This window comes from Diuraphis noxia, unplaced genomic scaffold (genome assembly GCF_037042655.1).
Source record: "Diuraphis noxia isolate RWA-SAM2 unplaced genomic scaffold, SU_Dnox_SAM2 contig0013, whole genome shotgun sequence".
Classification (NCBI taxonomy): domain Eukaryota; kingdom Metazoa; phylum Arthropoda; class Insecta; order Hemiptera; family Aphididae; genus Diuraphis; species Diuraphis noxia.
In genome coordinates this window covers 870754-883240 of record NW_028301723.1, presented here as the reverse complement: position 1 = coordinate 883240, position 12487 = coordinate 870754, and the positions used below count along the sequence as shown (strand labels likewise).

The window sequence follows — 12487 nt, the reverse complement described above, 5'->3', positions numbered from 1 at the left end:
GGAAAAATGTTAAGTGCGTTTGAATTTTAAATTTTTACGAAATAGTGTAAACAATAACGATTTATCCTCAAACGATTTAAACATTTTTTATTATTCAAAAATTATAAGTCGTAGATACTTGAAAATTTGATCAGTTATTTAGATTGGCATTTTCTTTACATGATTTAATTTTCAAAATATTTTGACTTTTTTTGAGATATTTATAGACGACTGAAATTTTCAATTTTTCTGAAAGTTTTTTTTTTGAATTGTCGATAAATTTTTTTTGGCTCAATCAAAATACTTGAAAATTTAATACAAAGTTCCTCATAAGTTATTCTTATATTGATTAAAAAGTTATATGAATAAATAGGCGCAGTTTTTTTTTTATTAGCATTTGAAGTTCAAATATTGACTTAATACGTAAAAATTACGGAAATTTTCAAATTACCTTAGATAGAATTTCATAAAAGTTTTTCTTTTTAGATCTAAGATTTTAAAATTTGATACAAGGCTCCTAACATATTTTTACAATAGCAGTTGAAAAATAAGAGAAATATATAGTCGCACATTTTTATTTTTTTTTATAAGCATTTACAGTTCAAATATTGACTAAATACGTTAAAATTACGGCAATGTTTAAAAGTTCAAATTATCTTAGATAGAAATTCATAAAAGTTTTTCTTTTTAATTCTAAGATTTGAGAATTTAATACAAGGTTCCTAAAATATTTTTACAATAGCAGTTGAAAAATAAAAGGAATGAATAGTCACATTTATTTTTTACAAGCATTTAAATTTAAATTTTGACAATACACGTAAAAATCACGAAAATTCGCAAATTATTTTAAGCTAGAAATTCATAAAAAACTTTCTTTTTAAATTTTTAATAATCTATAATATATCCTAGACAGATAAACCGTCTCCGTTCAGAATCGTTTTTCGTATACAATGATACCTATCATTGCATTCAAATTTAACCTACCTTAGTCAGAGGTCCACCCCACCCCCAATGTACAGTAGAGCGATACCCACTTACCCGCTTTTTTTATGTATGTAAGGAATTATAAAATTAATAAGAAATAATAGATACGACGATAATTTGAGCGGGAAGCCTAGCCAAGTAAAATTGTAATCGATAATAATTAGTTGTGCTAAACATTTTATTATTCGTACCATCAGCTGTTATTGTCCATAGTGTCTAATTGTTAATTGGAACAATTTTGGTTTATTTTATGAACAAATTGTAAAAAATATTGTAAAAGCTAAAACAATGCGCTAAAATTGTCAAAAGTGCAATAAAAAAAAACTACTTTAAAATAATCAATATCACCCAAAACACATTTTATACTTACGGTTAAGGATCGACGTTTTAAGTGTTTCGACACCAGAAAGAAGATGCCTTTGCATCAAAATTCCAGCCCTAGAAATAACTAATAATATTTTTCACAATATACTTGCCTATGCAGTTATTCATCGGAGATCTTTCAAGCAATATCTTGAACTCAGATAGTACAGTACTATTGTACTAATATAGTAATATCATTCCAAATGATATAGATATCTCCATGTGCCTATTTGTCGCTTTACAAACCAGTATTTCACGACCATGTCTTAAAAAAATAACTGAATTTTTAATGAGGTTAAGTTATTTTAAGCTTAAACTTTCTAGATAGTTTGTAACTTTTATAAGTTGTACGAAAAATAACATTTAACATTAAACTTAACTTATATCATTCTATATTAACTTGCCCAGCCTTGCGATACACTGTAGGTACATACCTTTAATAATAAATATGTTGGTCTTCACTGCAACCACAACAAATCTCATTTAATTTGCGACAACTTAAATGCGTATTATGTAGTATAAGCATAATATAGTAAAAAAACATTTGGTATCATAGTAATAATTAATAATATTTTATATTATGATGGTACTCGTAAATGCATGATATATCTATGGTACCTACAGGGTAAGTTTACCATTAGTACAGGATTTAAGTATTGATCGCGTGTAATTTATAAAATATAAGAGGAGAAGTAAAAAGGAATTAACTGTTCCAAAAAATAATTAAAAGTTCAAACATTATCTTTTTTAAATTTAAATTTTCTTTTTCTGATGATTTTTAGCATGTAATGTCTTGATGTGTACTCTTCAGAAGAAATACATGTACACATTTTGTAAATAACAATTTTATTAATGTATTTTATTATTTTATTAATTTAGGGAATGACCATTTTTGATTACGAAAAGCCAAGTGGAGAAGAGTAAAGACCTTAACACCTCATCTGTTAATGAGATAAATTATTCTTGAAACAACTATATAATAAAATGCTCCTTCGTCTGACCCCTGTTTATACATGATTTTTCCACTGATTCGTAGAAGCCCATCCGCTACACCACCGAAAAAAATATATTTCAAGAATTTATTAGTTATCTTTACTATACTGCTTTATATTATATTGTAGCCGATACAATTGAATAGAATTCCCAGACGGAATGCGTACAGGCGTCAGGCGCCTTATTTGTGATGCCCTATACAAATGTAATAAATCAATGGGGGTGGACACTATTCATTCTGATGGCAGTGAAATCTCCATGTGCGGTCGTATGTCATCCCATATCATCCCAAATAAATCGCCAACATAATATAAAAACATTCTTAAACCCTTAGTGCTCTGTGGACTGTGACATCCATTTTCTACACCTAAATGCTGCATAGCCGATTATATATTATTGTATTATTATAATATTCACTTATTTTTACATGGGTAACAACTTGAATATGGTTATAGACAATAATAATTTTATATTTAAATTATAATGATCAGTAATGATCTCGCTGTGGTGAATTTCCGGAATACAATTTGTATCTCAAAATTATTGAAATATATTGAACAAATACAGTTAATACATTAACATCTGAATTATATAAAAAGTTACATAAAATTACAGTTCTAAAATAGAATTATTTATCGAATATAAGTTAGGGGAAAAATTGGAAAATAGGTCAATGAGTAAGTATCGTCTACAAGTTAAAATTGGCTTCAAATATGCATACGAAAAACAATTCTGAGCAATTGATCACTCTATATATCACTCTATATTACAAAGCATATAATATAATATATACTCATATTTAATTTTCAATTATACTTATTTATTGTACTATTAGTAATATGGTAGGTTGAATTAATTTTGGCGAAAACATTGTATTTATGATACAGTAGACGCCGCTTATAAGACTCACTTTGGGACCAGCACAAAGTGAGTCTTATAACCGAATGAACCTTATAGGCGAAGTGGAAAAAAAAAATTAATTACGTATTTATAAATTTTATTTTATTACATATTTTGCTTTGATTTTATTAATACATACATTAAAATAATTAAACGTTAATACATATTACATATAAAAATTATTTTTGAAAAAAATTTGTAATTTTAGTTTGTTTTTTATTTTCTTCTAATATTCCGAAAATATACTGTTCGTATTCGTATTGATCGTATTTATCTGCGATAAAAATTATTATACGTTATTAGGTACCAACAGAAACTAGAAATAATCAACACGAATATTATTTAATTTTTCAATACCAATTTATTTCTAAATTATAACCAAAAAAGTTTGTTTTCTACTATTTATTTTACGAAATTTGAGTCTTATAACCGAAGTGTTGAGTCTTATAACCGATTTTTTTTTAATGTATTTGGACACGTCCGGACCGTTCCAGACGATTTTGAGTCTAATAAGCGACTGAACCTTATATCCGTGAGTCTTATAAGCGGCGTCTACTGTATTTGATTAGTACAATACTTTATAGGTAGTTATAGTTTTATCATTCTATATTATTATATTTAACTTATATGTAGCAATGAATATAATATTTGTAATTGTGAAACTAGGTCATACGAAACCGTTTACTAAATCATGTTCTTTCATTGTATGTTGTAATAAATAAAAAAAATATTATAAACAACTTATATGTGTTAGTTTTGAATCTAATATCTCGTGAACGTATAACTCAGTGAATAAGTGTGTTAAGTTAATTTTAAAAATAATGTCATGTTTCAGGTAAGTAAGTATAAGTATAAATAACTCCCCCCAGTCCCCACTATCATCACTATTAACTAATCTACTGAACTGTATACGTTAAAAATTTTTTTAAATCTTATTACCATATTTTTTTTCAACAGATTTAGTATATACCTAATATACTTACAGAGGAAAAAACGTCAGTTCAAAGTATATGTTCCATCAATTACATTAAACTAGATTTTAGATTCTGAACGGAGTGATGAATGTATTGATTCTACAATGATGTGTGTTTTTTATGTGTCTGTGTACACTGTGTACAGCATAACTACTTGAAATAATGCTTCAATTTTAAACTTTGGGGATAGTTCCCTATGGAAAACTGAATATCCTTGGTGCATTATAGAGGTCAAAAAAGTTAACATTTTCCAACAGTTTTCAAAAAAATCGAGAAAAACAAAAAAAAAATTACAGAAAAACGGGAATTTTTACGCAAAACCAGTTTTCGACCAAATCGATTTTTTTATATGGTTGTAATTCAAAAACTAATCACTGTAAATACTTGAAATTTTCACCAAATGTTTATGTTAATGTTATCTATATACAGTTTAATTTTAAAACATTTTTGACATTTTTGACTAACGCGAAAATTTGCAAGTAATTTTGAAGTTGAAAAATCATAAAATTTTTTTTGTTTATAACTAAGGATTAAAAATACAACATTAAGTTTTCCTTCAAGTAGCTATAGAGAAAACTCGAAGCATCATTATAGGAAAAATTTTAAGTGCGTTTGAATTTTAAATTTTTACGAAATAGCGTAACGATAACGATTTATCCTCAAACGATTTTAAATATTTGTTATTATTCAAAAAGTATAAGTTGTAGGTACTTGAAAATTTTATAAGTTATTTAGATTGGCATTTTATTTACATTATTTAATTTTCAAAATATTTTGACTTTTTTTAAGATGTTTATAGACAACTGATCAAAATACTTGAAAATTTATTTAATACAAAGTTCCTCATAATAGTTATTCTTATATTGATTAAAAAGTTATAAGAATAAATAGGCACAGTTTTTTTTTTATTAGCATTTGAAGTTTAAATATCGACAAAAAATCGTCAAAAACATGAATATTTGCAAATAATTTTGTAGTTCAAAATTCATAAAATTGTTTGTATTTATATCTAAGGTTATAAAATTCAACACCAAGTTTCCCATAAGTTTTGCTTCAAATAACTATAGAGCAATTTGAAGTGTCATTATAAAAAAAATGTTTTGAGCGTTTAATTTTTATGAAATCGCGTATTGATAACGATTTATCCTCTAACCAGGTATATGTATATCTATGAATCTATGATAATTTAAGGTATTATGAATTATGATAACTACATGCAATGTTGCAATGTTTTAATCATTCACCACAAGTCTTGTTTAAAATTGTATGGTCTCTTTTATGATAATCCAATTTAGTTTATAATAAATTAATAAAAATAATATATATATATATATATATATATATGTATATACAAGTATATACATCATACAATATAGTACACACAGGTTAAGGTGTATGTAATTAAATTAAAAATATAAATTTCAAAAATGAACAAGTTTTCACAATACTACCCAAATACACAAAAAGTAAATTAACACACCCTCACACACGTAAATGTATGTTGAGCATATATTAATCTGTGAGTTATTGAGTTATAAGAACTTTTAAATCGTAATATTTTACATAACTTCTTTGGAAATTAAAATATTCTAAAAAACCAATGTTCAAATACTGATAATGTTAGAGCCATAAAGTTTTATAATTAGTTCTAAATTCCATAGTAATTATAAAAACAAAATATAAGCTATAATATTTTTTTACTTTAAGCACCAATCAACTATGGCCATTAGCATTTTTTGAGGGTTAAGGTTAGTTAGTATGGTACATGGGTTATGTGAGGCAAGGACCACTATATATTAATTTACATGAAACAAATTTAAATAATTACATAAGTATATTAAACCCTTTAAATTCTAAGTAATATAATAAGTACTCAATTGTAATTCCTACAGGAGACTCTAAATTTCCAATGTAAATTTTGTAGCAGATACGCCCAAATATTTTCAATTTAGTCATTAATCAACTATTAAGGAAATTCTCATATAGATCATGGTTGATTTGTTATTTAACATAATAATATAAAAGACTCTATTATTCTCAATATATTGTGTATATTAATTGATTTATCTTTATTTTTTTTTGTTCTAGTGAAAATTAGATTTTAAATTATTTATTTATTTCACATGAGTTGGTACATATACATTTAAAAAAATTGCACTCTAAAATTGCGCTTATATGCCACTGTTCTGCCATACTCAAAAACCATAATGTCAACACACTAATCATAATTCATAAACTATTAAGATACTAAATTATTGTACATATATAATGTATTTTATTATATAGCTTTTTAGAAATTCACGACTAGGGCTCAGAAATGATAGGAGTTAAAACTTAAAATACGAGAGCAAGAATATTAAATATGCAACTCCTACAACTTCCTAAAATATATTTATAATACCATTTAGTATAGAATATAGACAGAACTATAGTATCATAGTAGTACTATTTATACTCAATTATAACACATCGAATATTTAAAATATGATAAGCATAACAACTAACAAATATAATAACCAAAATAAAGCGTAAATAATGTTAATAATTAATATATATAAGATTCAATCCTCTTTTTTACCAAAATATACCTAAAATATCTTATGAAAAATTGAAAATGGTCCTGACTTTTGTTATCATCAAATAAAACTTCTGGTAATATACTTGAATTCAACACAAAGTTAACTTGAAAACAAATTTTTCACTTTTTTATAAATTGAATTTCTGAGACCTAACTCTTTAAGATTAGATTTATAAATGTTAAATATTAAGAATTTAAAATGTTAAGGTAAAATATTAATTTAAAAATGCAAAAATTGTTTTCAAAAAATTGCATGGAATAAATAGGTTATAAATAATATAACTGAAAAAATATTGATCCTTTTGACAAAAAAAAATATATCAACATAAACACACTCAGAACATTGCCTTATTTACTAATTAAAAACAATCATTATTAAATTTTCTTAATGTTTAACAATAAAAATTCTGACTTATACAATTATACCATATGATATTATGCATATGTATTTTGTTGCTAATGAATTTAATTTGGAACTGCTGTTGTAATTGACCAATTCTACAATTGTGCATAATTGAATCTGAATTTGAATGCTTCTTAGTTCTTTATTGAAATTTTTCTTTTTTCCATTATTTAAACTAAAATATAAATCGATAAAAATAAATTTACATGTATATTATGTATAAAAATTAAATAGGTACTTACCCTTTTCATAATATTTTAAATTTCTTTGGATTGAGAAATGAAAAATTACGGTTTTCTGAGCTTAAATCATTTCTAATATATTTTAAATACCTCTCTTTCGTGGATTGTAATGAACGACAATTAAATACCTGAAATATAAAGGAATATAATTTGTTTCATAAGTTTAGTAAAAATTCTTTTTTGATGTTATAATTGTTGTTATTACATAATACATTTAAGTATTTAGTAGAAATAGATTGATTTTAGATTTAGAATTTAAAGAAGAATGATGAATTAAATTTTTGAATCTTACAAACTTGGATTGAAAAATTAACTACTATAGAAAGTAATAATATGTAAAAAAAAATATTGAGTATGTAAAAAATATCAAGTCAAATGTAAAAAAATAAATGCATAAAAATATTAAAACTCTTTAGAGAACACTACACACATAATTGTTGTCTCCGTCTTTCAACTGTGTAATATAACAAATTTACACTTAGCAGATCAATTTAATTCCGTTAGTTTAAAAATTAGAGTAAATTTACCTATTATGAAACTTGATGGGAAGAACATTATCTGTGTTTGTATATGGGTTTATTAAGATAACTTAGTTTTTAAGTGAGTTATGAGCATTTTTAATTTACATTTTGTATATTATATGCATAACTTGCTACAAAATTGAACTATTGTAAAAATAACCACATATAATTTTCTTAACATCAAGTTTCATAATAGGTCAATTTACTCTAATTTTTAAACTAATGGAGCTAAACGTGATATGCTAAGCTAAATTTGCTAAAATATTATGCACTTGTAAGACGGAGCCAACAAATGGTTGTGTAACGTCCTCTTAAGGTATGTAAAATTTTATTTTAGTTATAACATCTGCCTAGTGCCTACAGTACTGAATTGTTATATAATAAGATGTAACAATAATGACGTAGAATACAGTTTTTTAATTTACATAATTTTTGTGTTTTAAATGAAATTTAATCTAGTCTTAAAAACATTTTAGACATAAATCACTTCATAGTAGCCATAATACGCTATTACTTACTAGTTTTCAATTTATTACATATTTTATTTTTACTTCAATCAGTTAACTTCTATGAAATATTAAAATGAAAAAGAAAATATATATATGTAGGATTGGGCACCAAAATATACACTTGAATAACCAACAGTACACTAGTAACGAATCAACTATTTATTGATGCACAAATAACAAAATACAAACTTAAACAATCAACAACAACAAACGACTAATGGAACACTCGCACGTCAAAACAACACTAACGCTTAGCTTCCACCCACCACCCTAGCTGTATCAGAAACCGGCCCTCTCACTGGTAGACAACTCAACTCCACATATACAACATGAATTTTAACAATTTTCAAACAATAAATCATACAGTTTTTTTATGTTGATATAAGGGCAATAGACAAAAATAAATAAAAGTTCCCTTATAAATTAGTTTCTAATAACCTTGCTAAATTGGTTAATTTAAGAATTGTTAAAAAAAACTATAAAAATGCAAATAATTAGATTATGTTACCAGTGTATGCTGTGAACAAGCTACTGGCATTGTTGCCATCACTGGTACAGACGCCGCAGGCAAGTTACTAAAGATCAGAAAAGTTACCTGATTTCGTAAACCTGTTTCAGTGTTTCATATCCCAGAACTGGTAGTTTAATTAAGCCACATCAGTCGAGTTTGGGTTGAATTTATGACATGTAAATACCACAAATTCATTTTTTAACCTATAAAAAAAACAAAGTTCAATAATATTTCAAAAGATCAAATTCAAATCTGAATGCACTTACATGACAAAATATAAATATAATAATAATAATATACATATATACTTACAATAAAAAGAAAAGAATAAAATATAAAAACTAAATTTCACAAGGCTAGATACAGTTGGGAAAATTTAGTATTTAGATTATTACACTTCACACAATTTATGGGCACAGAGCGTCAACCATACAATGTTATTGAAAATGTATTGGTCTATTACTATCATAATAATATATACTTACAGTTTTATACGATAATAATCAAGAATCAAACATTTAAACAATAAGACAGAACTCGTTGTGTTAATAATAATGTTGGCCTTAAATTGGAAAATGAAATGTTTATAAGGATAATCAAAACCAAATTTTTAAATGAAATTGGCCGAAAGATAATATTGGTGGAGTGTGTGGTTGTTTTACAGTTCAAAAAATTATGCCAATGGAATTTATATTTAAAAAAGTGCTGTCACCCTAGGCAGGAGGTCAGATACCTGCGGCTGGCTCATCTGTTGCTCTTTGGAAAATGCATCAATATCTTTAACTCATAAAATACAAATTGAAATTTGGCAATTTTTTTATATTACAGGTATAATTTCTTTTTGATGCTTTATTTTTATTTTCAAACATTTTCTAATATGAACTTTATTAAAAATAAATTAAGAAGCAAATATTAGCCAACTGAATGATAAGCTCAGGGATAAACTGATATCAGCTTAGACACATGTTTGAAGTTGAAAACTATACATTATTCTACAGATTTAATAATAATAATAATGTATAAATGAAACTAAGTTTTTATAAATTTAACGGTATTAAATGTTTTTAATACCTACCAATTTCTAATGAAATTGCTTAGTAAAATATATTAATCGTTTTATGTACTATGGTATGTATTTTTATCAACCATTGTTGCTCTTCAAAAATCATGATTTTTTTTTTTTTAACCCGTCGTTGGTCGCGTCTTTTTTTTGTACTACTTTGGTCGCGTGGTGAGAGATTCTCTCACTTTCTTCAATAAGTCTTATAATATGTAATAAACTACCAAACACATTTATTTTATATAAATGAGCACTTATAAACTATATATATTTCAGTATTTATATATTTTTTCTGTTTTACAAAATACATTACACATTACAATTTGAATAATCGAGCATTAATACATATTGTCGGAATCACTTTCATTTCCAATAGATTGATAACTATTTTCTGGATTATCTAATACGTCTCCATCACTGTCATCTTCATCGAGGTCAAAATCATCTAACATATCATCGTCAGCTTTCTCAAGCCAAGCATATATGTTATTATCCATAATAAAATAATGCACACAAAAAAAGTACTTGTTTGGTCGCGTATAGAGAATTTCTCTCACTGTGTGTATACGAGTCACGTTAAACGGATACTGAAAGTATGTAATCAATTACAAAGTCGTTTAATGCCCATCTATTTTTAGATTATCTGTATCTGATAAGGTATAGCACAACTAATAGGCAATAAACCGATATAACAGACAGTGGTGACCAAAATAATATCGTAATGAGAGAATCTCTCACCACGCGACCAACGACGGGTTAAACAGCTTATTTACTAGAAAAAGCGTCCGGTCCGTGCCCTAGGTTATTCATTCACTCAATACGTACAGTTAGGTATGTTGATTATCTGATCACTTCCAGGCCATGGTTCTTCTCTACCGATACGTGGACTTCAAACGAGTACAAGCTGGTATTTTTAAGTGATATAGACTTTCCTTTCGAATGTTGATAGTTTGATGTAGCCAAAGTGCCAACGTAGCAATTTAATTAAAATTTGAGAAATATATTAAACTGATCAGAGAAACGAATAAATAATAATGTTCAATGTTCATGTGTGAGGTGCGACTACTGACTATCACATAATATATTATATTATACGTTATCAGTTATGAATGATAAACTATATACACTGACTTCTATAATATTTATAGAATATTTATATATCATGATTATACCACAGATTAGGTAGGTTTGTAATCTGTGATTATATAGAACCGGACTGGCACCGGTTTGTTGTATTATGGCACTGGCGCACAGCCACGATAGTTCGGCTACTTACCACTATGTTGGTGGTTGTAAGTTAATCGTGATCCAATAAAATGTGTTGGCAATAAATCTGGTAAGTGGATGTTGCTCTGCTGTACAGAAGGCAAGCCCGGATTGAACCGGCGAGCTACCGAGAAAATCTCGGTGGGCCGCGTAAAAATTCAAGATCAGTATAATTATATCAAACACTGATATAAACTAGAATAATTTAAAATAATAATATAATGTATTTTATCTATATAGAATATACGTCGTATATAAATATATTATATATATATAAAAGAAAATCAAATTTTAAACTTATAGGTAGTTATAAAAAATTGTTTAAAAATCGTCATACTACTCATACTTAGGCCATGACTCGTGAGTAATGACTGATGAATATAAAATGAAATGTTTACAAATTGCATAAATCCATGCGATCTATATTATATTTTATATTATCTATATTATCTATCTTATATTTTGCGTTTTTTTAATAATATAACTGAAGTATACTGAGTAACCTAATGTAATGTAGGTACTTATTGTATAGGTAATTTGTGAATGTGCTTTAGAGAAACAATTATTACTTAAAGCATACAAGAGGGATCATAAAAAATGTTTTTTCGAATGGGCCGATACTTTGTTGAGGGCCGGTAGAAGTATAAAATCTCGGTGGGCCGAAGTCTATCCGGCCCTGGCAGAAGGATACAAGTGGGTTACTATAATGGATGGTATTAAATTTGAATTTAATGATATAATATCATTGTATACGAAAAACGATTTTGAGTGAAGACGATTTGTCGATACAGGATATTTTATATTATATTACTTAATTATATTGTTATTATTTATAAAAAAAAAAAAAAAATGAAGATCCCTATAAAATAAATTCCAAATTAATCAAATCAGATTCATTATGAACCCGACTCACTCAGTCATTCATAGTAGGTATATACAATTTATTATTAAGTATTAATATGAGTCATTACCAATATTAACTGCTAATATTAGAATATAAAGTATACTTTAAAAATTTAAGTAAACAAAAATAATATTTTTAAATTACAACTTTAATTAAAATTGTTATTCTTGATTATTTAATATGTAATTTCATAAAAATTTGAAGTTCAAATAACTAAAAACAAAAAAATTGTGTTTGAATAGTTTTTAAATTTTTCTTGCAGCAGAATTATAACTACTTGTGTGGAACCTTGTTTTAAAT

At 26.1% G+C, this 12487-nt stretch overlaps 1 long non-coding RNA gene across 1 annotated transcript; it reads right to left on the bottom strand.

Moving 5' to 3' along the window:
* Window positions 1–7111: 7111 nt before the first annotated feature.
* LOC149054053 (uncharacterized) lies at window positions 7112–11054 on the bottom strand. The gene is made up of 4 exons (XR_016192366.1): window positions 10843–11054; window positions 9042–9160; window positions 7417–7544; window positions 7112–7349 (listed from the first exon to the last, which is right to left on the bottom strand). It is a non-coding gene; the product is annotated as an uncharacterized LOC149054053 (long non-coding RNA).
* Between the last annotated feature and the right edge of the window lie 1433 nt (window positions 11055–12487).